Below are 19,447 nucleotides of genomic sequence, written 5' to 3'. Positions count from 1 at the left end.
CTCCGGGTGTTGTAGAGCTTACAGCGGACCACAAATCCAATAGCTTCATTCCCTTATTCATAATGCCAGGACAAAACACCCCACCCCATCAAATGTGCTTAGTGTCAACTGGAATCAGAGACACATTCAAATACATCAATACTGGGATGTCTGCTCTTGTATTCATCGTTGGAATAGTTGGAAATTCAGCACTGTTGAGAATCATATATGAAAACAAAAGTGGACCTAACATTCTTATTGCCAGTTGCTTTAGGGCATATCGTGATAGACTTTCCAATCAACGCTTACAGGGTGAGTTATTTGCAATTTGGTGTACAGTTACTGTCTATCCTGACATAAAATATAGATTTCGATTTGATTATCAGAATGGTCAACATCTGATTGTTTTATAAAAGTGTTTTTTTGTGTTTGTGTTGGTTACAAATGATTTTGCCTGACCTAAATGTTGACATGTTTTTGCAGCTCATGGCTGAGGACTGGTCATTTGGTTTGGTGCTCTGTAAACTAGTTCCCTTCATCCAGAAAACATCTGTTGGAATTACAGTGCTGAGTTTATGTGCCTTGAGCATTGACAGGTAAGAGGATTGCACATTCAAGTCACATTTCTGTTCCAAGTTACACTATATATGCAAAGGTATCTGGACACTCGTTCAAATTAGTGGATTCGGCTATTTCAGCCACACCCATTGCTGACAGATGTATAAAATTGAGCACACAGCCATGTAATCTCCATAGACAAACATTGGTAGTAGAATGGCGTTACTGAAGAGCTCAGTGACTTTCAACGTGGCACAGACATAGGATGCCACCTTTCTAACAAGTCAGTTCGTCAAATTTCTGCCCTGCTAGAGCTGCCCAGGTCAACTGTAAGTGTAATTGTGAAGTGGAAACGTCTCGGAGCAACAACGGCTCAGCCGCAAAGTGGTAGGCCACACAAGCTCATAGAACGGGACCTCCAGGTGCTGAAGCACGTAGCGCGTAAAAATCGTCTGTCCTCGGTTGCAACACACACTACTGATTTCCAAACTGCCTCTGGAAGCAACGTCAGCACAATAACGGTTTGTGCCAACTGTAAAGTTTGGTGGAGGAGGAATAATGGTCTGGGGCTATTTTTCTTGGTTCGGGCTAGGACCCTTAGTTCCAGTGAAGGGAAATCTTAACACTAGAGCATACAATGACATTCTAGACGATTCTGTGCTTCCAACTTTGTGGCAACAGTTTGGGGAAGGTCTTTTCTTGTTTCAGCATCCTGTTTTTGCACAAAGCAATGTCCATACAGAAATTGTTTGTCGAGATCGGTGTGGAAAAACTTGACTGGCTGCACAGAGCCCTGACCTCAACTCTATCAAACACCTTTGGGATGAAGTGGAATGCCGACTTCGAGCCAGGCCTAATCGCCCAACATCAGTGTCGTAAGTAACAAGAACATTTCCTAGGACATAGACATATCTGATATTGGCAGAAAGCTTAAATTCTTGTTAATCTAACTGCACTGTCCAATTTACAGTAGCTAATACAGTGATAGAATACCATGCGATTGTTTGAGGAGAGTGCACAGTTATGAACTTGAAAATTTTATAATAAACCAATTAGGCACATTTGGGCAGTCTTGATACAAAAGGTTGAACCGAAATGCAATGGTTTATTGGATCACACATGTTTTGTATCATATTTTACTAGATCCAATGTGTTATATTCTCCTACATTAATTTAACATTTCCACAAACTTCAAAGTGTTTTCTTTCAAATGGTATCAAGAATATGCATATCCTTGCTTCAGGTCCTGAGCTACAGGCAGTTAGATTTGGGTATGTCATTTTAGGCGAAAATTGATAAAAGCGGCGGATCATGATTTTGGAATGAGATGTTCGACTAGCAGGTGTCCACATACTTTTGGTCATGTAGTGTAGTTGGAAATAACTGTATTACTTCCTTTTAACATGCCAAAACCAGAGAATGAATACAATTGTTATATGAAGAGTAATATTGTGAAAGTTGGCTGATATCTACATGTCAAAAGTTAATTATCTTTGTAGTAGGCCTTGAAATTCCCTTTCGTTGCAATATGTTCTTTAATTGTTATGAACAAAACGCTCCCCAGCCACATCATTTCCCTATTGATTTCCTAGGTATCGAGCTGTTGCATCCTGGAATCGAATCAAAGGCATTGGTGTTTCAACGTGCACAGCAGTAGAAATAACTTTGACATGGGTGATATCAACAATCCTGGCTGTGCCTGAAGTTGTCGGCTTTGATACGATAATAATGGACTATAGAGGACAGCATCTGACAATATGTCTCCTTCATCCCCCAAAAAACTAATCAGTTCTTGCAGGTAATTTGTGAATCCAGACAAAATTGAGTAATATAGAAAGCAAGGTCAATAATATGTTTGATTTTGTTTTCTTTTGATAATAAATGAAAACGACACTGATTATATAATGAAGCCAGTGAGGTGTGCTTATCATCACATTCCAGTAGTTAGATCAAATCTGAAACAGCAACACTAATACTGTTCTTTATTATGTTTTCATAACAGTTTTATAAATCAGCAAAAGTCTGGTGGCTTTTCCGCTTCTACTTCTGCATGCCGCTGGCTTGCACGGCTGTCTTCTACACTCTGATGACCTGTAAGATTCTGAGGAGGAATGAGAATGCACTGAGCGACTATACCAAACAGGTGAGTACAGACCAGAAATCTCCAGCTCTAGAACTGGAGTGCTATTAGATGTGTAGTTTTCTGCTCCAGCCCAGCAGTCATATGCGGGCACAGACCTTTTGGGCGCCATGTGCTCAACAACAAAAAAAGGGCACGCCCAAACAAACCGGGTCACAGGCTAGTTGAGCAATTGTTACAAGAAGGAAAGGAGCACAATCTGATGAGTAAAGTTATTTTGCTAAACTATTTTGCTAACCAATGTTTGTATCTGTTAGGCAACAATTATTCGGCTCCAGCCAGGCTCTTATTGAACAGTGCAAACTGTGCTCTTCTTCAGACCAAAGTCCTGACAAAGTTCACTTGAGCACCCCGCCTCTTCGGCCGATGCCAAAATAGTCCTAATCACCCACACACAATTCTTCAGCCGAGGCCAGAAACACAGTCTGTGTGAAATGATTATGTAGCTCCTAATCTTCAGCCGAATGTCAAACGCTGTCATCACTTGCACACTCCCGTCTTCGGGATAAGTCAGGCTAAGCTATGTTAGCTCGATACTCTTCGGCCAAATGCCCAACGCTCAGTCTCTGCATCTATAAACCCATTGTTCTTCAGGCTCTGTCCAAGCTACACTCTTAGAAAAAAAAGTACTAAGTAGAACCATACAGGATTCTTCGGATTGTTCCATTAGGGGAACTGTTTTTGGTGCTGGGTAGAACCCTTTGCAGAGGGTTCTATCTAGAACCCTCTATGTAGGGTTCCTCAAAGAACAGCCTGTATATGGTTCTACCTAGAACCCTCTAGGAAGGGTTCTATAAAGAACCATTTATCATCTAAAGGTACTTCCTAGAACTGCCTATGAAGGTTTCTACTCATAACCCTTTTATCTTTGGAGGGTTCTTTCTAGAACCCCCGATGAACGGTTCCACCAGCCTGATTAGAATTTAAAATGTAATTATTTATAACAATACATTACTTAAATCATAAGGCCTTTCTTTGAGGGCCTAGTTATACACTAACACAGTGGTGTTAGGAATCGCCTGGTTTACAGGCCACATCAGGCCTGAAAATTACATTATGCTGGCTGGCAAAGTGATGTGTATTGGAATCCAGCCAGAGTTAGGATAGACAACAAGTGGGATTATTTTATCACCCTCAACCTGCATTCAGAATGACTGCCAGGGTAGGGAACGTTGACTACTGAGACAACCTGGAACAACCTCTAAGTAGCGGGTGCAATATATCCAACAGATTGGATTAGTTTAGAAAAATGTATGATATTTATTTTCGTGTAGCATAAAATTTAGTTACCAATCAATGTAAATGCAAAAACACAGATATTACATTAAAACAAACAATTCTGAAAATCTCACTGCAATAGAGCATTCTGGGAAATATTATATATGGTTCTATGTAGAACCCTTCTTGCCTTCCAAAGAAACCTTCTTGGCTTCCAAACAATCATAAAAGAACTCTTTCTTCCAAAAACAGTTCTTAGGATGTTAAATGTTTTAGGTAGAAGAACCCTTTGATTTACAAAGAACGCATTTCTTACAAAAATGATTATTCTGATCAAAACAGTTCTTGGTAGAAACCTATCCCTAGGCAAAGAACCAACTCATGCTATAGCTTTACCAAAACAAAGGAGTTCTCACCGCCATTCCTCGCCTGGGAACTCATGCCGTGTTCTCAACGCAATTAATCCCCAAAACCAGAGAACAGGGTTTCCTACCCAGTCTTCAATGCAGAGTTCTGTCCCACTCGCACGTGTGCAGTTCCCCGCAGTTACTTGCACGCAGGTGAATTAATCAATGTGTGGCCATACAGTATGTCTACAAACTCCAATTATCACAGTACAAAACTTGCGACCCCCCACGCACACAAATGCACGCTGTGCAAATGTAGCCTGTCATTACAGCCATAAACGATGATGCATTTTCAAAAAGCAAGACAGGCTACAGAAATAAACTGCGTTTTGCACCTACGTTTGAAGCTGAAAGTAATTCATGTTAACAGCCAATATAAACTAGGGATAAGGCGCATTCAGAAAGTATTCAGTATTTTTCCACATTTTGTTACATTACAGCCTTATTATAAAATTGACTCAATTGGGTTTTTTCCTCATCAATCTAAACACAATACCCCATAATGACAAAGCTAAAACAGGTTTTTACACATTTTTGTAAATGTATTGACATTTCTATTCAGACCCTTTGCTATGAGACTCAAAATTGAACTCAGGTATATCTTGTTTCCATTGACAATCCTTGAGATGTTTCTACAACTTGATTGCAGTCCACCTGTGGTAAATTCAATTGATTGGACGTGATTTGGAAAGGTGCACACCTCTCTATATATAGTCCCACCATTGACACTGCATGTCAGAGAAAAAACCAAGCCATGAGGTCGAAGGAATTGTCCGTAGAGCTCCGAGACAGGATTGTGTCGAGGCACAGATCTGGGGAAGGGTACCAAAACATTTTTGCAGCGTTGAAGGTCCCCAAGAAGACAGGTGCCTCTCTCATTCTTAAATGGAAGAAGTTTGGAACCACCAAGACTCTTCCTAGAGCTGGCCGCCCGGCCAAACTGAGCAATCAGGGGAGAAGGGCTTTGGTCAGGGAGGTGACCAAGAACCCAATGGTCACTCTGACAGAGCTCCAGAATTTCTCTGTGGAGATTGGAGAAGGACAAACATCTCTGCAGCACTCCACCAATCAGGCCTTTATGGTAGAGTGGCCAGATGGAAGGCTCTCCTCAGTAAAAGGCACATGGCAGCCCGCTTGGAGTTTGCCAAAATGCACCTAAAGGACTCTCAGACCATGAGAAACAAGATTATCTGGTCTGATGAAGACAAGATTGAACTCTTTGGCCTGAATGCCAAGAGTCACGTCTGGAGGACACCAGGCACCACCATCACCTGGCCAAAACCATTCCTACGGTGACGCATGGTGGTGGCGGCATCATGCTCTAGGAATGTTTTTCAGGGATTGGGAGACTAGTCATTTTTGAGGGAAAGAGGAACAGGGGAAAAGTACAGGGAGATCCTTGATGGAAACTTGCTCCAGAGCTCTCAGGCCCTGGGGCAAAGGTTCACCTTCCAACAGAACAACAACCCTAAGCACACAGCCAAGACAATGCCGGTGTGGCTCAGGACAAGTCTCTGAATGTCCTTAAGTGTGCCAGCCAGAGCCCTTACTGGAACCCAATCGAAAATCTCTGGAGAGACCTGAAAATAGCAGTGAAGCTCCCCATCCAACCTGACAGAACTTGAGAGGATCTGCAGAGAATAATGGGAGAAACTCCCCAAATACAGGTGTGCCAAGCTTGAAGCATCATACCCAATAAGACTCAAGGTTGTAATCGCTGCCAAAGGTGCTTCAACAAAGTACTGAGTAAAGGGTCTGAATACTTATGTCAATGTATATTTCCTTTTTATTTATTCTAAATTTGCAAAAATGTATATAAACCTGTTTTTGTTTTGTCAATATGGGGTTTTGTGTGTAGATGGATGAGGATTTAAAACAAATCAATTTTAGAGTAAGGCTGTAATGTAACAAAATGTGAAGGGGTCTGAATACTTTCCGAACGCACTGTATATCATGTCACTTTTCTGGAGTCCAGAGAAAGCAGAATCATATGGCCTACTTGTAGCGGAGGTTGTAGGATCAGATGGAAAGCATGTTCTGTCTGCACCACGCCATCACTTTGGAGGGCAGCCTGCCTGCAGAGTGCTCCTTTTGCTATGTTCAAGGACTGTTTGGAACTAGGAAACTCAGAACATTTCGACTTCCTAACTGGTTGTACGCTGCGCGTGTATAACTTCAGCCTGTTAGCATGTCGTACATTTCAGAGTTCCCACTAGCACATGAATGTAGCATTGCTCCCGCCAAACGCTACGCCACGCCCATGGATGAATGCTCCGTTTACATAGTAATGTATTTCCTTGCTCCGTACATCATCTTTATTCAATCTCGTTCCACTACTGGATGGCGAGCATAGGGAGGGTTTTACAACGCAAGACAAGATGGAGGAAAATCTCGTCTCTAGACAGGGATCGCATTTATTTGGGTAAAATTGTAAAATTGTACCTTTTCATTCAAGACACTAGAACAATATTGTTTCAGTTGATAATAAAACATGTTTCTATAACTTTCTAGCAGCTAAAAGCTAAAAGGGGAGGCAACAGTAATAAAGTTTAATGTGTATTAAATAGTACTCACTTATAGGAATGGGTAAGTTTTTACAAGTTTGCTAGCTATCCCATAAACCTATTGTTGAAAAACCACATATTTTCATCTTCAGTGGTTTGGTGACTTCCTGTTCATCAAAGTATGCAGAGTTTGTCTCGCAACGGAGCCTTCAACCGGAAGGGGGAGTTTCGATTCCACTCCGTTTTGGATGGTCCCCATTCAAATGGATGACATCATTCACAACTTAATGGAGTGCTTAAGTTTTATTTATTTTTATTTCACCTTTATTTAACCAGGTAAGCTAGTTGAGAACAAGTTCTCATTTATAACTGTGACCTGGACCAGATAATGTTTGGTATTAGTAGTTTCTTCTCAACAATGGGCGGATTCGATTATGCTCAGCCCATGGGGCACCGGTCTGTGGCCCATGATGTGAACGGGCAAAAGCGGCTCAGTCATGTTGTCAACAAGGTATTGTACAGAAACGTACAACATATTTTCTTCCATAGAATAGATGTTTTAATTTTCCAACTAGTTTTCATTGGGAAGGCAGATATACACTGCTCAAAAAAATAAAGGGAACACTTAAACAACACAATGTAACTCCAAGTCAATCACACTTCTGTGAAATCAAACTGTCCACTTAGGAAGCAACACTGATGACAATAAATTTCACATGCTGTTGTGCAAATGGAATAGACAAAAAGTGTAAATTATAGGCAATTAGCAAGACACCCCAATAAAGGAGTGGTTCTGCAGGTGGTGACCACAGACCACTTCTCAGTTCCTATGCTTCCTGGCTGATGTTTTGGTCACTTTTGAATGCTGGCGGTGCTTTCAATCTAGTGGTAGCATGAGACGGAGTCTACAACCCACACAAGTGGCTCAGGTAGTGCAGCTCATCCAGGATGCACATCAATGCGAGCTGTGGCAAGAAGGTTTGCTGTGTCTGTCAGCGTAGTGTCCAGAGCATGGAGGCGCTACCAGGAGACAGGCCAGTACATCAGGAGACGTGGAGGAGGCCGTAGGAGGGCAACAACCCAGCAGCAGGACCGCTACCTCCGCCTTTGTGCAAGGAGGAGCAGGTAGAGCACTGCCAGAGCCCTGCAAAATGACTCCAGCAGGCCACAAATGTGCATGTGCTGCTCAAACGGTCAGAAACAGACTCCATGAGGGTGGTATGAGGCCCCGACGTCCACAGGTGGGGGTGGTGCTTACAGCCCAACACCGTGCAGGACGTTTGGCATTTGCCAGAGAACACCAAGATTGGCAAATTCGCCACTGGCCCTGTGCTCTTCACAGAGAAAGCAGGTTCACACTGACACATGAGCCATTTGACAGACGTGACAGAGTCTGGAGACGCCGTGAGAACGTTCTGCTGCCTGCAACATCCTCCAGCCATGACCGGTTTGGCAGTGGGTCAGTCATGGTGTGGGTGGCATTTCTTTGGGGGCCGCACAGCCCTCCATGTGCTCGCCAGAGGTAGCCTGACTGCCATTAGGTACCGAGATGAGATCCTCAGACCCCTTGTGAGACCATATGCTGGTGCGGTTGGCCCTGGGTTCCTCCTAATGCAAGACAATGCTAGACCTCATTGGGCTGGAGTGTGTCAGCAGTTCCTGCAAGAGGAAGGCATATATGCTATGGACTGGCCCGCCCGTTCCCCAGACCTGAATCCAATTGAGCACATCTGGGACATCATGTCTCGCTCCATCCACCAACGCCACGTTGCACCACAGACTGTCCAGGAGTTGGCGGATGCTTTAGTCCAGGTCTGGGAGGAGATCCCTCAGGAGATCATCCGCCACCTCATCAGGAGCATGCCCAGGTGTTGTAGGGAGGTCATACAGGCACGTGGAGGCCACACACACTACTGAGCCTCATTTTGACTTGTTTTAAGGACATTACATCAAAGTTGGATCAGCCTGTAGTGTGGTTTTCCACTTTAATTTTGGAGTGTGATTTTGGAGTGTGACTCCAAATCCAGACCTCCATGGGTTGATACATTTGATTTACATTGATCATTTTTGTGTGACTTTGTTGTCAGCACATTCAACTATGTAAAGAAAAAAGTATTTAATAAGAATATTTAATTCATTCAGATCTAGGATGTGTTATTTTAGTGTTCCCTTTATTTTTTTGAGCAGTGTATATATTTTTTTTATCAAAAGCAATCACTTTTGCATGGGAAACAGAGTACTCAAATTACTACATGTGCTTAATTACATCACTTTTGTTTTGAGCTGACTTCGCCATCTGACAGAGCAGGGCAGGCACCTGGCTCACGCCTGGAAGGTAGCCCAGTTCCAAAACAAATGCAATCAATTTACACACAGTGCAAAAGGCTAGATTAATCGAATCTGGATCTGTGTACCTCCCCGACGATTTCGAAAGCGCAAATACATTCTAACCGTGCTGATTGGTCCAAGAAACCGATGGGATGGCCCAGAGCCAGAACACATGTGGGTAAGTGGCACTTTGAAAATTCGTCATTAGCTTTGATATTCTGATTGGTTAGAGATCCAATCGCTGATGACTTTGTTTTGTACAACACCCCGCATATTGATGTCTTAACAAATTATTTCAATGACGGCAGTCCCACAAATGACTTTAACAATGGCAGTCTCAGACTGAACTATGTAGAGAACATAGAACAGTGAAAGAATTCAATTTGAGTCATCAGGCAAGGGTAGCCCTGTTCTTCCTGACAAATATTTTAATACATTCGCTAGAGTAATATTGAATGCACTACGATGTTACAATTGCTTATCTTTAGACATATAACCAGTAGGCTCCCAAACTAGGCCTGAAATATGAAAATTATGAAGCAGAGATGAGTCAGTTGTAGATTGCTAAAGTGTATTTTATATGGATGATAAACGTAGACCTACTCTGTTTTTGGCAAAATTTGAGGAAATTAAAAAAGTTATTTATGGCTTTAATCAATAAGTGTGCCCGCCTTTGCGTGCCAATGCTGATGACTGGTCATTGGTCAACCATCAAGACTTGCAACTTTTTGGTTCTGAAGCATAGATGAGAATTTAATGGGTTCAACAATGCAAAAAACTGTATTCCCCCCTGAAAAATTGGGAGTGGAAATTATACTACTACTGAAAAGGGAACTTTGGAGACTGGAAGGGCAAATGAGCCGTATCTGTGCACGTGCCTGCCAGCAGTAACACACCTGGTTCAACTAATCCATTGTCCAGCCCATGATTAGTTGATTATTTGAAGCAGGTGTCTTAGTGCTGGGGTGTAATAAAAGCCTGCACATCCAGTAGCTCTCCAGGACAGGATTTAGCGACCCATGGTGTAGACAAGTGCGCGACCTCCATAATATATTTATTTATATGATGACATTAAAATGTCTAACATAAGACTCATCTGTTTTCACAGAGATGAGAAGTGGCCAAGGCAGTGTTTTGCTTAGTGCTTGCTACAGCTACACCTACTAAGGTAAAAGGATACATACTATTGTCACTGCAGTTTTTAATTGTGGTTTGTGTTACATACTTGATCCACTCATCCTTTTTAGTGTATTTCTTGTCCTGGACTATATTGGCATTAATATGGCATAGCTGAACTCCTGTATCAACCCTATTGCTCTGTACATGGTCAGCAAACGATTCAAAACCTGTTTTAAGATAAGATACAATATAATCTTCCTCATTATTTGCTATTTCAGTTCTAACACATGAGACAGAAGAAGAGGTATAGGCTGACAGTGTCATGGATGCTGTATGGACTCTGTTCAAGGTCATTCTTGCCTCACTGACTGACACCACTACATTTGTGAGGGCAACGACTTGAGTAGGTGATAGTTGAAGAATACAGTCCTGGAAAACAGTGACCAAAGCTGAACTAGATACTAGACAGTTGAACAGGTCAATGCTGAATCAGCGTACACTCATAGCAAAGGTTTAATCTAAGGGCATTCACAGTGCTAGTTTGCATGTTAATAAGAACATTTACAGCATAGTAAACCTTGGAAATCTGAGTCTGTTGATAGTAATCTCTGCAACCCAGAACCCAAATCCCCTGCCAGCTATATTAAGTCTGTCCACAACATATTAATTGATAGTTTGGTGGTTGACTGTTGGTTGACTATGTCTTTTTGTCTATGTCCCTTAGAAATGCCTATGTTTTTGGTGCATACAGAGTTCTGTCTTACTATCCAGGTCTGTACCAAAACAATTAGAGCTTCTACTTTTAAAAATCCACCTTTCCAGAAACAAGACTCTCACCGATGCTGCTTGCTATAGACCAGCCTCTGCCCCCAGCTCTGCCCTGGACACCATATGTGAATTGATTGCCCCCTATCTTCAGAACTCGTGCTGCTAGGTGACCTAAACTGGGACATGCTTAACACCCTGGCCATCCTACAATCTAAACTTGATGCCCTCAATCTCACACAAATTATCAATGAACCTACCAGGTACAACCCCAAATCCGTAAACACGGGCACCCTCATAGATATCATCCTAACCAACTTGCCCTCCAAATACACCTCTGCTGTCTTCAACCAAGATCTCAGCAATCACTGCCTCATTGCCTGCATCCGTAATGGGTCTGCGGTCAAACGACCACCCCTCATCACTGTCAAATGCTCCCTAAAACACTTCAGCGAGCAGGCCTTTCTAATCGACCTGGCCCGGGTATCCTGGAAGGATATTGACCTCATCCCATCAATAGAGGATGCCTGGTTATTCTTTAAAGTACCTTCCTCACCATCTTAAATAAGCATGCCCCATTCAAAAACATTTTTAACCAGCAACAGATATAGCCCTTGGTTCACTCCAGACCTGACTACCCTTGACCAGCACAAAAATATCCTGTGGCGTACTGCATTAGCATAGGATAGCCCCCGTGATATGCAACTTTTTAGAGCTGTTAGGAACCAATATACAGAGGCAGTTAGGAAAGCTAAGCCTAGCTTTTTCAAACAGAAATTTGCATCCTGTAGCACAAACTCAAAAAAGTTCTGGGACACTGTAAAGTCCATGGAGAATAAGAGCACCTCCTCCCAGTTTTCCACTGCACTGAGGCTAGGAAACACTGTCACCACCGATAAATCGAACATAATTGAGAATTTCAAGAATAATTTTTCTACGGCAGGCCATACTTTCCACCTGGCTACCCCTACCCCGGTCAACAGCTCTGCACCCCCCCACAGCAACTCGCCCAAGCCTCCCCCATTTCTCCTTCACCCAAATCCAGATAGCTGATGTTCTGAAAGAGCTGCACAATCTGGACCCTTACAAATCAGCAGGGCTAGACAATCTGGACCCTCTCTTTCTCAAATTATCTGCCGAAATTGTTGCAACCCCTATTACTGGCCTGTTCAACCTCACTTTCGTGTCGTCTGAGAGTCACAAAGATTGGAAAGCTGCCGCGGTCATCCCCCTCTTCAAATGGGGAGACACTCTAGACCCAAACTGCTACAGACCTATATCTATCCTACCCTGCCTTTCTAAGTTTTTCGAAAGCCAAATTAACAAACAGATTACCGACCATTTCTAATCCCACTGTACCTTCTCCGCTATGCAATCTGGTTTCATAACTGGTCATGGGTGCACCTCAGCCACGCTCAACGTCCTAAACGATATCATAAACGCCATCGATAAGAGACAATATTGTGCAGCCGTATTCATCGATCTGGCCAAGGCTTTCGACTCTGTCAATCACCACATTCTTATCGGCAGACTCAACAGCCTTGGTTTCTCAAATGACTGCCTCGCCTGGTTCACCATCTACTTCTCAGATAGAGTTCAGTGTGTCAAATCGGAGGGCCTGCTGTCCGGACCTCTGGCAGTCTCTATGGGGGTGCCACAGGGTTCAATTCTCGGGCCGACTCTCTTCTCTGTATACATCAATGATGTCGCTCTTGCTGCTGGTGATTCTCTGATCCACCTCTACGCAGACGACACCATTCTGTATACTTCTGGCCCTTCTTTGGACACTGTGTTAACTAACCTCCAGACGAGTTTCAATGCCATACAACTCTCCTTCCGTGGCCTCCAACTGCTCTTAAATGCAAGTAAAACTAAGTGCATGCTCTTCAACCGATCGCTGCCCGCACCTGCCCGCCCGTCCATTATCACTACTCTGGACGGTTCTGAGTTTGAATATGTGGACAAATACCTAGGTGTCTGGTTAGACTGTACACTCTCATTCCAGACTCACATTAAGCATCTCCAATCCAAAATTAAGTCTAGAATCAGCTTCCTATTTTGCAACAAAGCATCCTTCACTCATGCTGCCAAACATACCCTCGTAAAACTGACCATCCTACCGATCCTCGACTTCGGTGATGTCATTTACAAAATAGCCTCCAACACTCTACTCAACAAATTGGATTCGGTCTATCACAGTGCCATCCATTTTGTCACCAAAGCCCCATATACTACCCACCACTGCAACCTGTACGCTCTCGTTGGCTGGCCCTCGCTTCATATTCGTCGCCAAACCCACTGGCTCCAGGTCATCTACAAGTCTTTGCTAGGTAAAGCCCCGCCTTATCTCAGCTCACTGGTCACCATAGCAGCACCCACCCGTAGCATGCGCTCCAGCAGGTATATTTCACTGGTCACCCCCAAAGCCAATTCCTCCTTTGGCCGTCTTTCCTTCCAGTTCTCTGCTGCCTATGACTGGAACAAACTGCAAAAATCACTGAAGCTGGAGACTCATATCTCCATTACTAACTTTAAGCACCAGCTGTCTGAGCAGCTCACAGATCACTGCACCTGTACATATCCCATCTGTAAATAGCCCATCCAACTACCTCATCCCCATACTGTATATATTTATTTATCTTGCTCCTTTGCACCCCAGTATCTCTACTTGCACATTCATCTTCTGCACATCTATCACTCCAGTGTTTAATTGCTATACTGTAATTACTTCGCCACCATGGCCTATTTATTGCCTTACCTCCCTTATCTTACCTTATTTGCACACACTGTATATATACTTTTTCTACTGTATTATTGACTGTATGTTTGTCTATTCCATGTGTAACTCTGTGTTGTTGTATGTGTCGAACTGCTTTGCAGTTAAATAAATAAATACTGCCTTAGGTTTTGACACTTTAAGAGGTGCAGTCTATATTGAAGTCAAAGTTACAGGAGAAAGCTGTGCAACATTAGAGCTAAAAGCCCACCTCCACTTGAGTAAGAGGACACTTGACTATTTAACACAATAAATTACTTCGACATATGTACTAAAGTTTTTTTTTTCTTGCTTTGTATTTTGTTATGTTCTTGTTTTTTTCTGTCTTTATCTGTCGTGGACGTTTGCCTGTAATTACAGTGCCTTGCAAAAGTATTCATCCCCGTTGGCGTTTTTCCTATTTTGTTGCATTACAACCTGTCATTTAAATTGATTTTTATTTGGATTTCATGTAATGGACATACACAAAATAGTCCAAATTGGTGAAGTGAAATTTAAAAAAATTACTTGTTTCAAAAAAATTCTAAATGGAAAATTGGTGCGTGCATATGTATTCACCCCCTTTGATATGAAGCCCCTAAATTAGATCTGGTGTAACCAATTCCCTTCAGAAGTCACATAATTAGTTAAATAAAGTCCACCAGTGTGCAATCTAAGTGTCACATGATCTCAGTGTATATACACCTGTTCTGAAAGGCCACAAGAGTCTGCAACACCACCAAGCAAGCGGCACCATGAAGACCAAGGAGCTCTCCAAACAGGTCAGGGACAAAGTTGTGGAGAAATACAGAAGTACAGATCAGGGTTGGGTTATAAAAAATATCAGAAACTTTGAACATCCCACGGAGCACCATTAAATCCGTTATAAAAAATGGAAAGAATATGGCACCACAACAAACCTGCCAAGAGAGGGCCGCCCACCAAAACTCACGGACCAGGCAAGGAGAGCATTAATCAGAGAGGCAAAGAAGAGGCCAAAGATGACCCTGAAAGATCTGCAAAGCTCCACAGCGGAGATTGGAGTGTCTGTCCAAAGGACCACTTTAAGCCGTACACTCCACAGAGCTGGGCTTTACGGAAGAGTGACCAGAAAAAGAAAAAAATAAGCAAACAAGTTTGTTGTTCGCCAAAAGGCATGTGGGAGACTTCCCAAACATATGGAAGAAGGTACTAGGCCAGTGTCTGTCCATAGGACCACTTTAAGCCGTACACTCCACAGAGCTGGGCTTTACGGAAGAGTGACCAGAAAAAGAAAAAAATAAGCAAACAAGTTTGTTGTTCGCCAAAAGGCATGTGGGAGACTTCCCAAACATATGGAAGAAGGTACTAGGCCAGATGAGACTAAAATTGAGCTTTTTGGCCATCAAGGAAAAAGTTATTTCTGGTACAAACCCAACACCTCTCATCACCCCGAGAATACCATCCCCACTGTGAAGTATGGTGGTGGCAGTATCATGCTGTGGGGATGTTTTCCATCGGCGGGGACTGGGAAACTGGTCAGAATTGAAGGAATGATGGATGGCGCTAAATACAGGGAAATTCTTGAGGGAAACCTGTTTCAGTCTTCCAGAGATTTGAGACTGGGAAGGGGGATTCACCTTCCAGCAGGACAATTACCCTAAGCATACTGCTAAAGCAACACTCGAGTGATTTAAGGGGAAACATTGAAATGTCTTGGAATGGCCTAGTCAAAGCCCAGACCTCAATTCAATTGAGAATCTGTGGTATGACCTAAATATTGCTGTACACCAGCGGAACCCATCCAACTTGAAGGAGCTGGAGAAGTTTTGCCAGTGGCTAGATGTGCCAAGCTTATAGAGAAATACACCAAGAGACTTGCAGCTGTAATTGCTGCAAAAGGTGGCTCTACAAAGTATTGACTTTGGGGTGTGAAAAGTTTTGCACGCTCAAGTTTTCATTTTTTTGTCTTATTTCTTGTTTGTTTCACAATAAAAAAAGATTAGGCATCTTCAAAGTGGTAGGCATGCTGTGTAAATCAAATGATATAAACCCCTCCAAAAAATCCATTTTAATTCCAGGTTGTAAGGCAACAAAATAGGGAAAATGCCAAAGGGGGTGAATACTTTCGCAAGCCACTGTATTGCTAAGATGGCCTATTCAGTGTTGTTCTATAAATGTAATTCCAAGACTGATTTATTTTGATCAGTAATAAAATGCATTTTACAGTAACAAGAGGTCCTCTTTATCTTATTTTTGATGATGACTAGAATTATGTCCGAGTTCCGTTTTTGTGTTTTTGTGTCTCTATTTTAGTTTGGTCAGGGCGTGAGTTAGGGTGGGCAGTCTATGTTCTTTTTTCTAGGTTGTTGTTTTTCTATGTGTTTGGCCTGGTGTGGTTCCCAATCAGAGGCAGCTGTTTATCGTTGTCTCTGATTGGTAGCCATATTTAGGTAGCCTGTTTTCCATTGTGTGTTGTGGGTGATTGTTTCCTGTTTTAGTGTTTGTTTTCACATTTCAGGACTGTTTCGGTTTTCGTTATCATTCACTTTGTTATTTTTGTATTTTGTCGTGTTCAGTTTTATTAAATCTAATTATGGACACTTACCACGCTGCACCTTGGTCCTCCTCTCCTTCTCCAGACGACAATCGTTACACTGTTCCTCATTAACTTTATTGGTTTTGCACTCTCAGTCTCACGTCTGACTCTAGACGTCACATTTACTGTTGTTAGTGGTATACTGCTGTTTTAGTAACAAAACCTGTGGCGTTGTGAGATGGTCATCAGTTGAACATCTGCTTTTTGGCACGTGACACTCAGACAGAGAGAGTGAGACCTCAGGCCTTGGCTCACTCCCGACCATTACATCTTGTTTCACCTACAACCTACATCATACACACTATAAGTTGATATGCCTCAGCCCGTAATATGATTGTATTGTTTCAGATGTTTACCTGGAAAACTTGGCCTTAAGGCAGTTAGTGTTGTCACATATCCAGCATTACATGCTCTTACCACCTATAAAGAGATTACCCAGTAGCATTCTACAAATGCTACTGTACCTCAGCAATGTACTGAGAATTTAATGAGAATTTTGAAAGAGCTTATAACCAAATTAGTTCTCCTATTTAATATCAAAACTGTGTCAGAGAGGGCATGACAAATTATTAGGACACAAATGTATATTTCCGTCTCAGAGAGTCTGAGAGAAAGCATTCCTCTGACATTGACTTCAACGTTTGTGTTGGTCCTTTACATCCCAATCCTAGAGAAACCTATCAAATCAGAGACACCGGTGGATTCTGCCTTCCCTGCTGAATGACTGATGGTGGCCTATTTTTAATGCATTGTTAAATGTGTAATGCATGGAGACACTTTATAAAAGACCTGCGAGTGGAAAAGAAGGAAAACGGAGATGGCAGAATGGGGTCAGAAAGAGGGGGGGTGAGCACCTGATGGGTCCTGTCACAGGACAAGGCAAGCGCAGATAGGAAGGATTTCTTCTATTCAATACCTTATCAATCTACAGAACTATTTCAGGAGAAATTCTATTGCTCCCCATAGTGTATGGAAAGTTTCCCTTCTGGAGCGAGAAGCTGACTTTCAACCTGTTATGAAAAGATCGTAATTAGCTGTCAGGGCCAGATCATTTTAATGCAATATAATAATGTTCTGAACGAGAGTTTCTGTACTCTAACGTTACATCCTGTACCTGGCAGAATGTAAAGTACGGGTGTGTTATTTATAAAGATGTCAATGGTTGCATTTTCTTTTATGTTTTGGGAGATACAATGATTTATACCCAGACATATTAAACAGCATCCATGAATCAAATCATGGATAACAATGTGATTTGTGTAAGATATTGCTTAAAGTCACTCTTAAGGCCCCATGTAGGTTCTTGGTTTTTCTTTTGATCTTCAATTCGTGTGAATGTCAAACACATTCCTATTTACACATTTATGTATGTAATCCCTTTTTCTTTTTCCAGTGTCAGAATACAACATTGTTTACCTCCTTTGTCTGCTTCTCTGCCCATTTCACATTTCCCCAGTAGGCTGCGCTAAAGATTTAACGGAATCAATCTCAAAGGAGTGACTTTCAAGTGCCAAAATGAAATGGACCAGATATATTCTCATCAAACATCCGTACGAACTCATAATCATAATCCCCGAAATGATATAATCACTACGCATGTACAGAAAATCACTATCATAATCATGCAATTACAGGCTCATTTGAACAACATCCTATTCAATCTGTGCATGATATTTCTCCTAAAATATGTTCCTATTAGTGAATAGAGGGCGGAGGGGGAAAAGCGTGCTTTCCAACCCACACTGCTTTGATACCTGCTGTGTTACAGACACTCATGCACTTCATCTTCTGGAGCTGCTCTAGTGCTTTGACAGCCTGGCACACACAGTGATGCTGTGGCACAGACACTGGGGTCATGGAAAACTCCTTTGCAACACAACCAATTTGTGTTGTTTTGATCTAGGAGACGATCTGGTATAGCAACTCATCCGAGCGGAATATCACAGGAAACATCTCAAATAACCGGCTATACTTAGACAATGCACAGTGTGAAATGGTTTGTCTTTCTATACATTTTTTAGAATCATCACTTTTTTTGCTAAGAAATCTTCCTTGTCTTGTTAACTTTGTGTTTTCTTTCTGATCCCCACTTTTCTCCCATAATCTCTTATTGTCAATTATTGTTGGACCTTTTCCTGTCACAGCAAATTAATGCCAAATCACACAGAAACAAATTGTGTGTGCTATCCTGTTCCCTGCAGTTGTGCCATGACTGGCAGATGACATTGAGACAATCATGGTCTTACGTCCCCAGAGACTGTGACGTCGGTGTCAACTTCTGCGAGAGAGGGAGAGAGAGAAGTTGTCTGAGACCTTCCCTAAGTAATCTCTGTGCACACAAGACCCAGATACGGTTTCCCATGTTGGCACCGAGACTCCCCAGACTGTGGATTTAATTAAACAGTGTGAAATTAATTAATCAGTGGGGCGGCAGGTAAAGGGACTTCTCACTGGAACTGCTCACACAACCCAGACAAGCATTTCATGTGTGCTGACAGTTATTAATTTGTTGTATGTTTTATTATAGTGTGTGAATATATATAGAGATCCGATGAAAAACAGGGAGGATTAAAAATACATGAAAAAAAGTATATCAAAATAACAACTCCCCAAAAATCAAAGTATGAACCTTTGTTTGATCTGTTCTATAAATTCATGTAAAAAAATACTTCTGTATAATAATTTGCTGCAAATTAGATGGAAATTAGATTTTTAAAAATTAATTTAGTTATCTGGGGAATCTGCCTGGAGGGCTTTTTAGTCTTCCGTCTGGCTCAAAATGCTGTCCATATGGTAATTATGTACAGTAGTGTTGCAGGAGTATTGGTCTGATGCCTAGTGGCAGAGAGGAGTCTGCCTGTGACAAACTGCTGCTAGGATCTGATGTGAGTGGAGGGAGATAATGAGGCTGTTGTAAGCCTTAAGTATGGAGCCTGCCCCAGGGATGGCATATCTAAGCGCTCAGGCTCTCATTGTTGCACGTGCTGCAGAGGATTAAAAACACATTTACTTTCTTCTTCATAAACTTTGTCAGTACTCCCAGCAACACTTTTGGACAACTTACTCTTTCATGTTGTAAGCCTCTTGACATTTGTG

General features: G+C 42.2%; 1 pseudogene; it reads left to right on the top strand.

Annotated features, from left to right (window-relative positions):
- The first annotated feature begins 62 nt into the window (after nt 1-62).
- LOC111959973 (endothelin receptor type B-like) lies at nt 63-3,023 on the top strand (annotated as a pseudogene).
- The last annotated feature ends 16,424 nt before the right edge of the window (nt 3,024-19,447 follow it).

The sequence above is a fragment of the Salvelinus sp. IW2-2015 genome, linkage group LG36 (genome assembly GCF_002910315.2).
Source record: "Salvelinus sp. IW2-2015 linkage group LG36, ASM291031v2, whole genome shotgun sequence".
Lineage (NCBI taxonomy): Eukaryota > Metazoa > Chordata > Actinopteri > Salmoniformes > Salmonidae > Salvelinus > Salvelinus sp. IW2-2015.
Note: the sequence above shows the minus strand (reverse complement) of the source record. Positions and strands in the feature narration are given on the sequence as shown.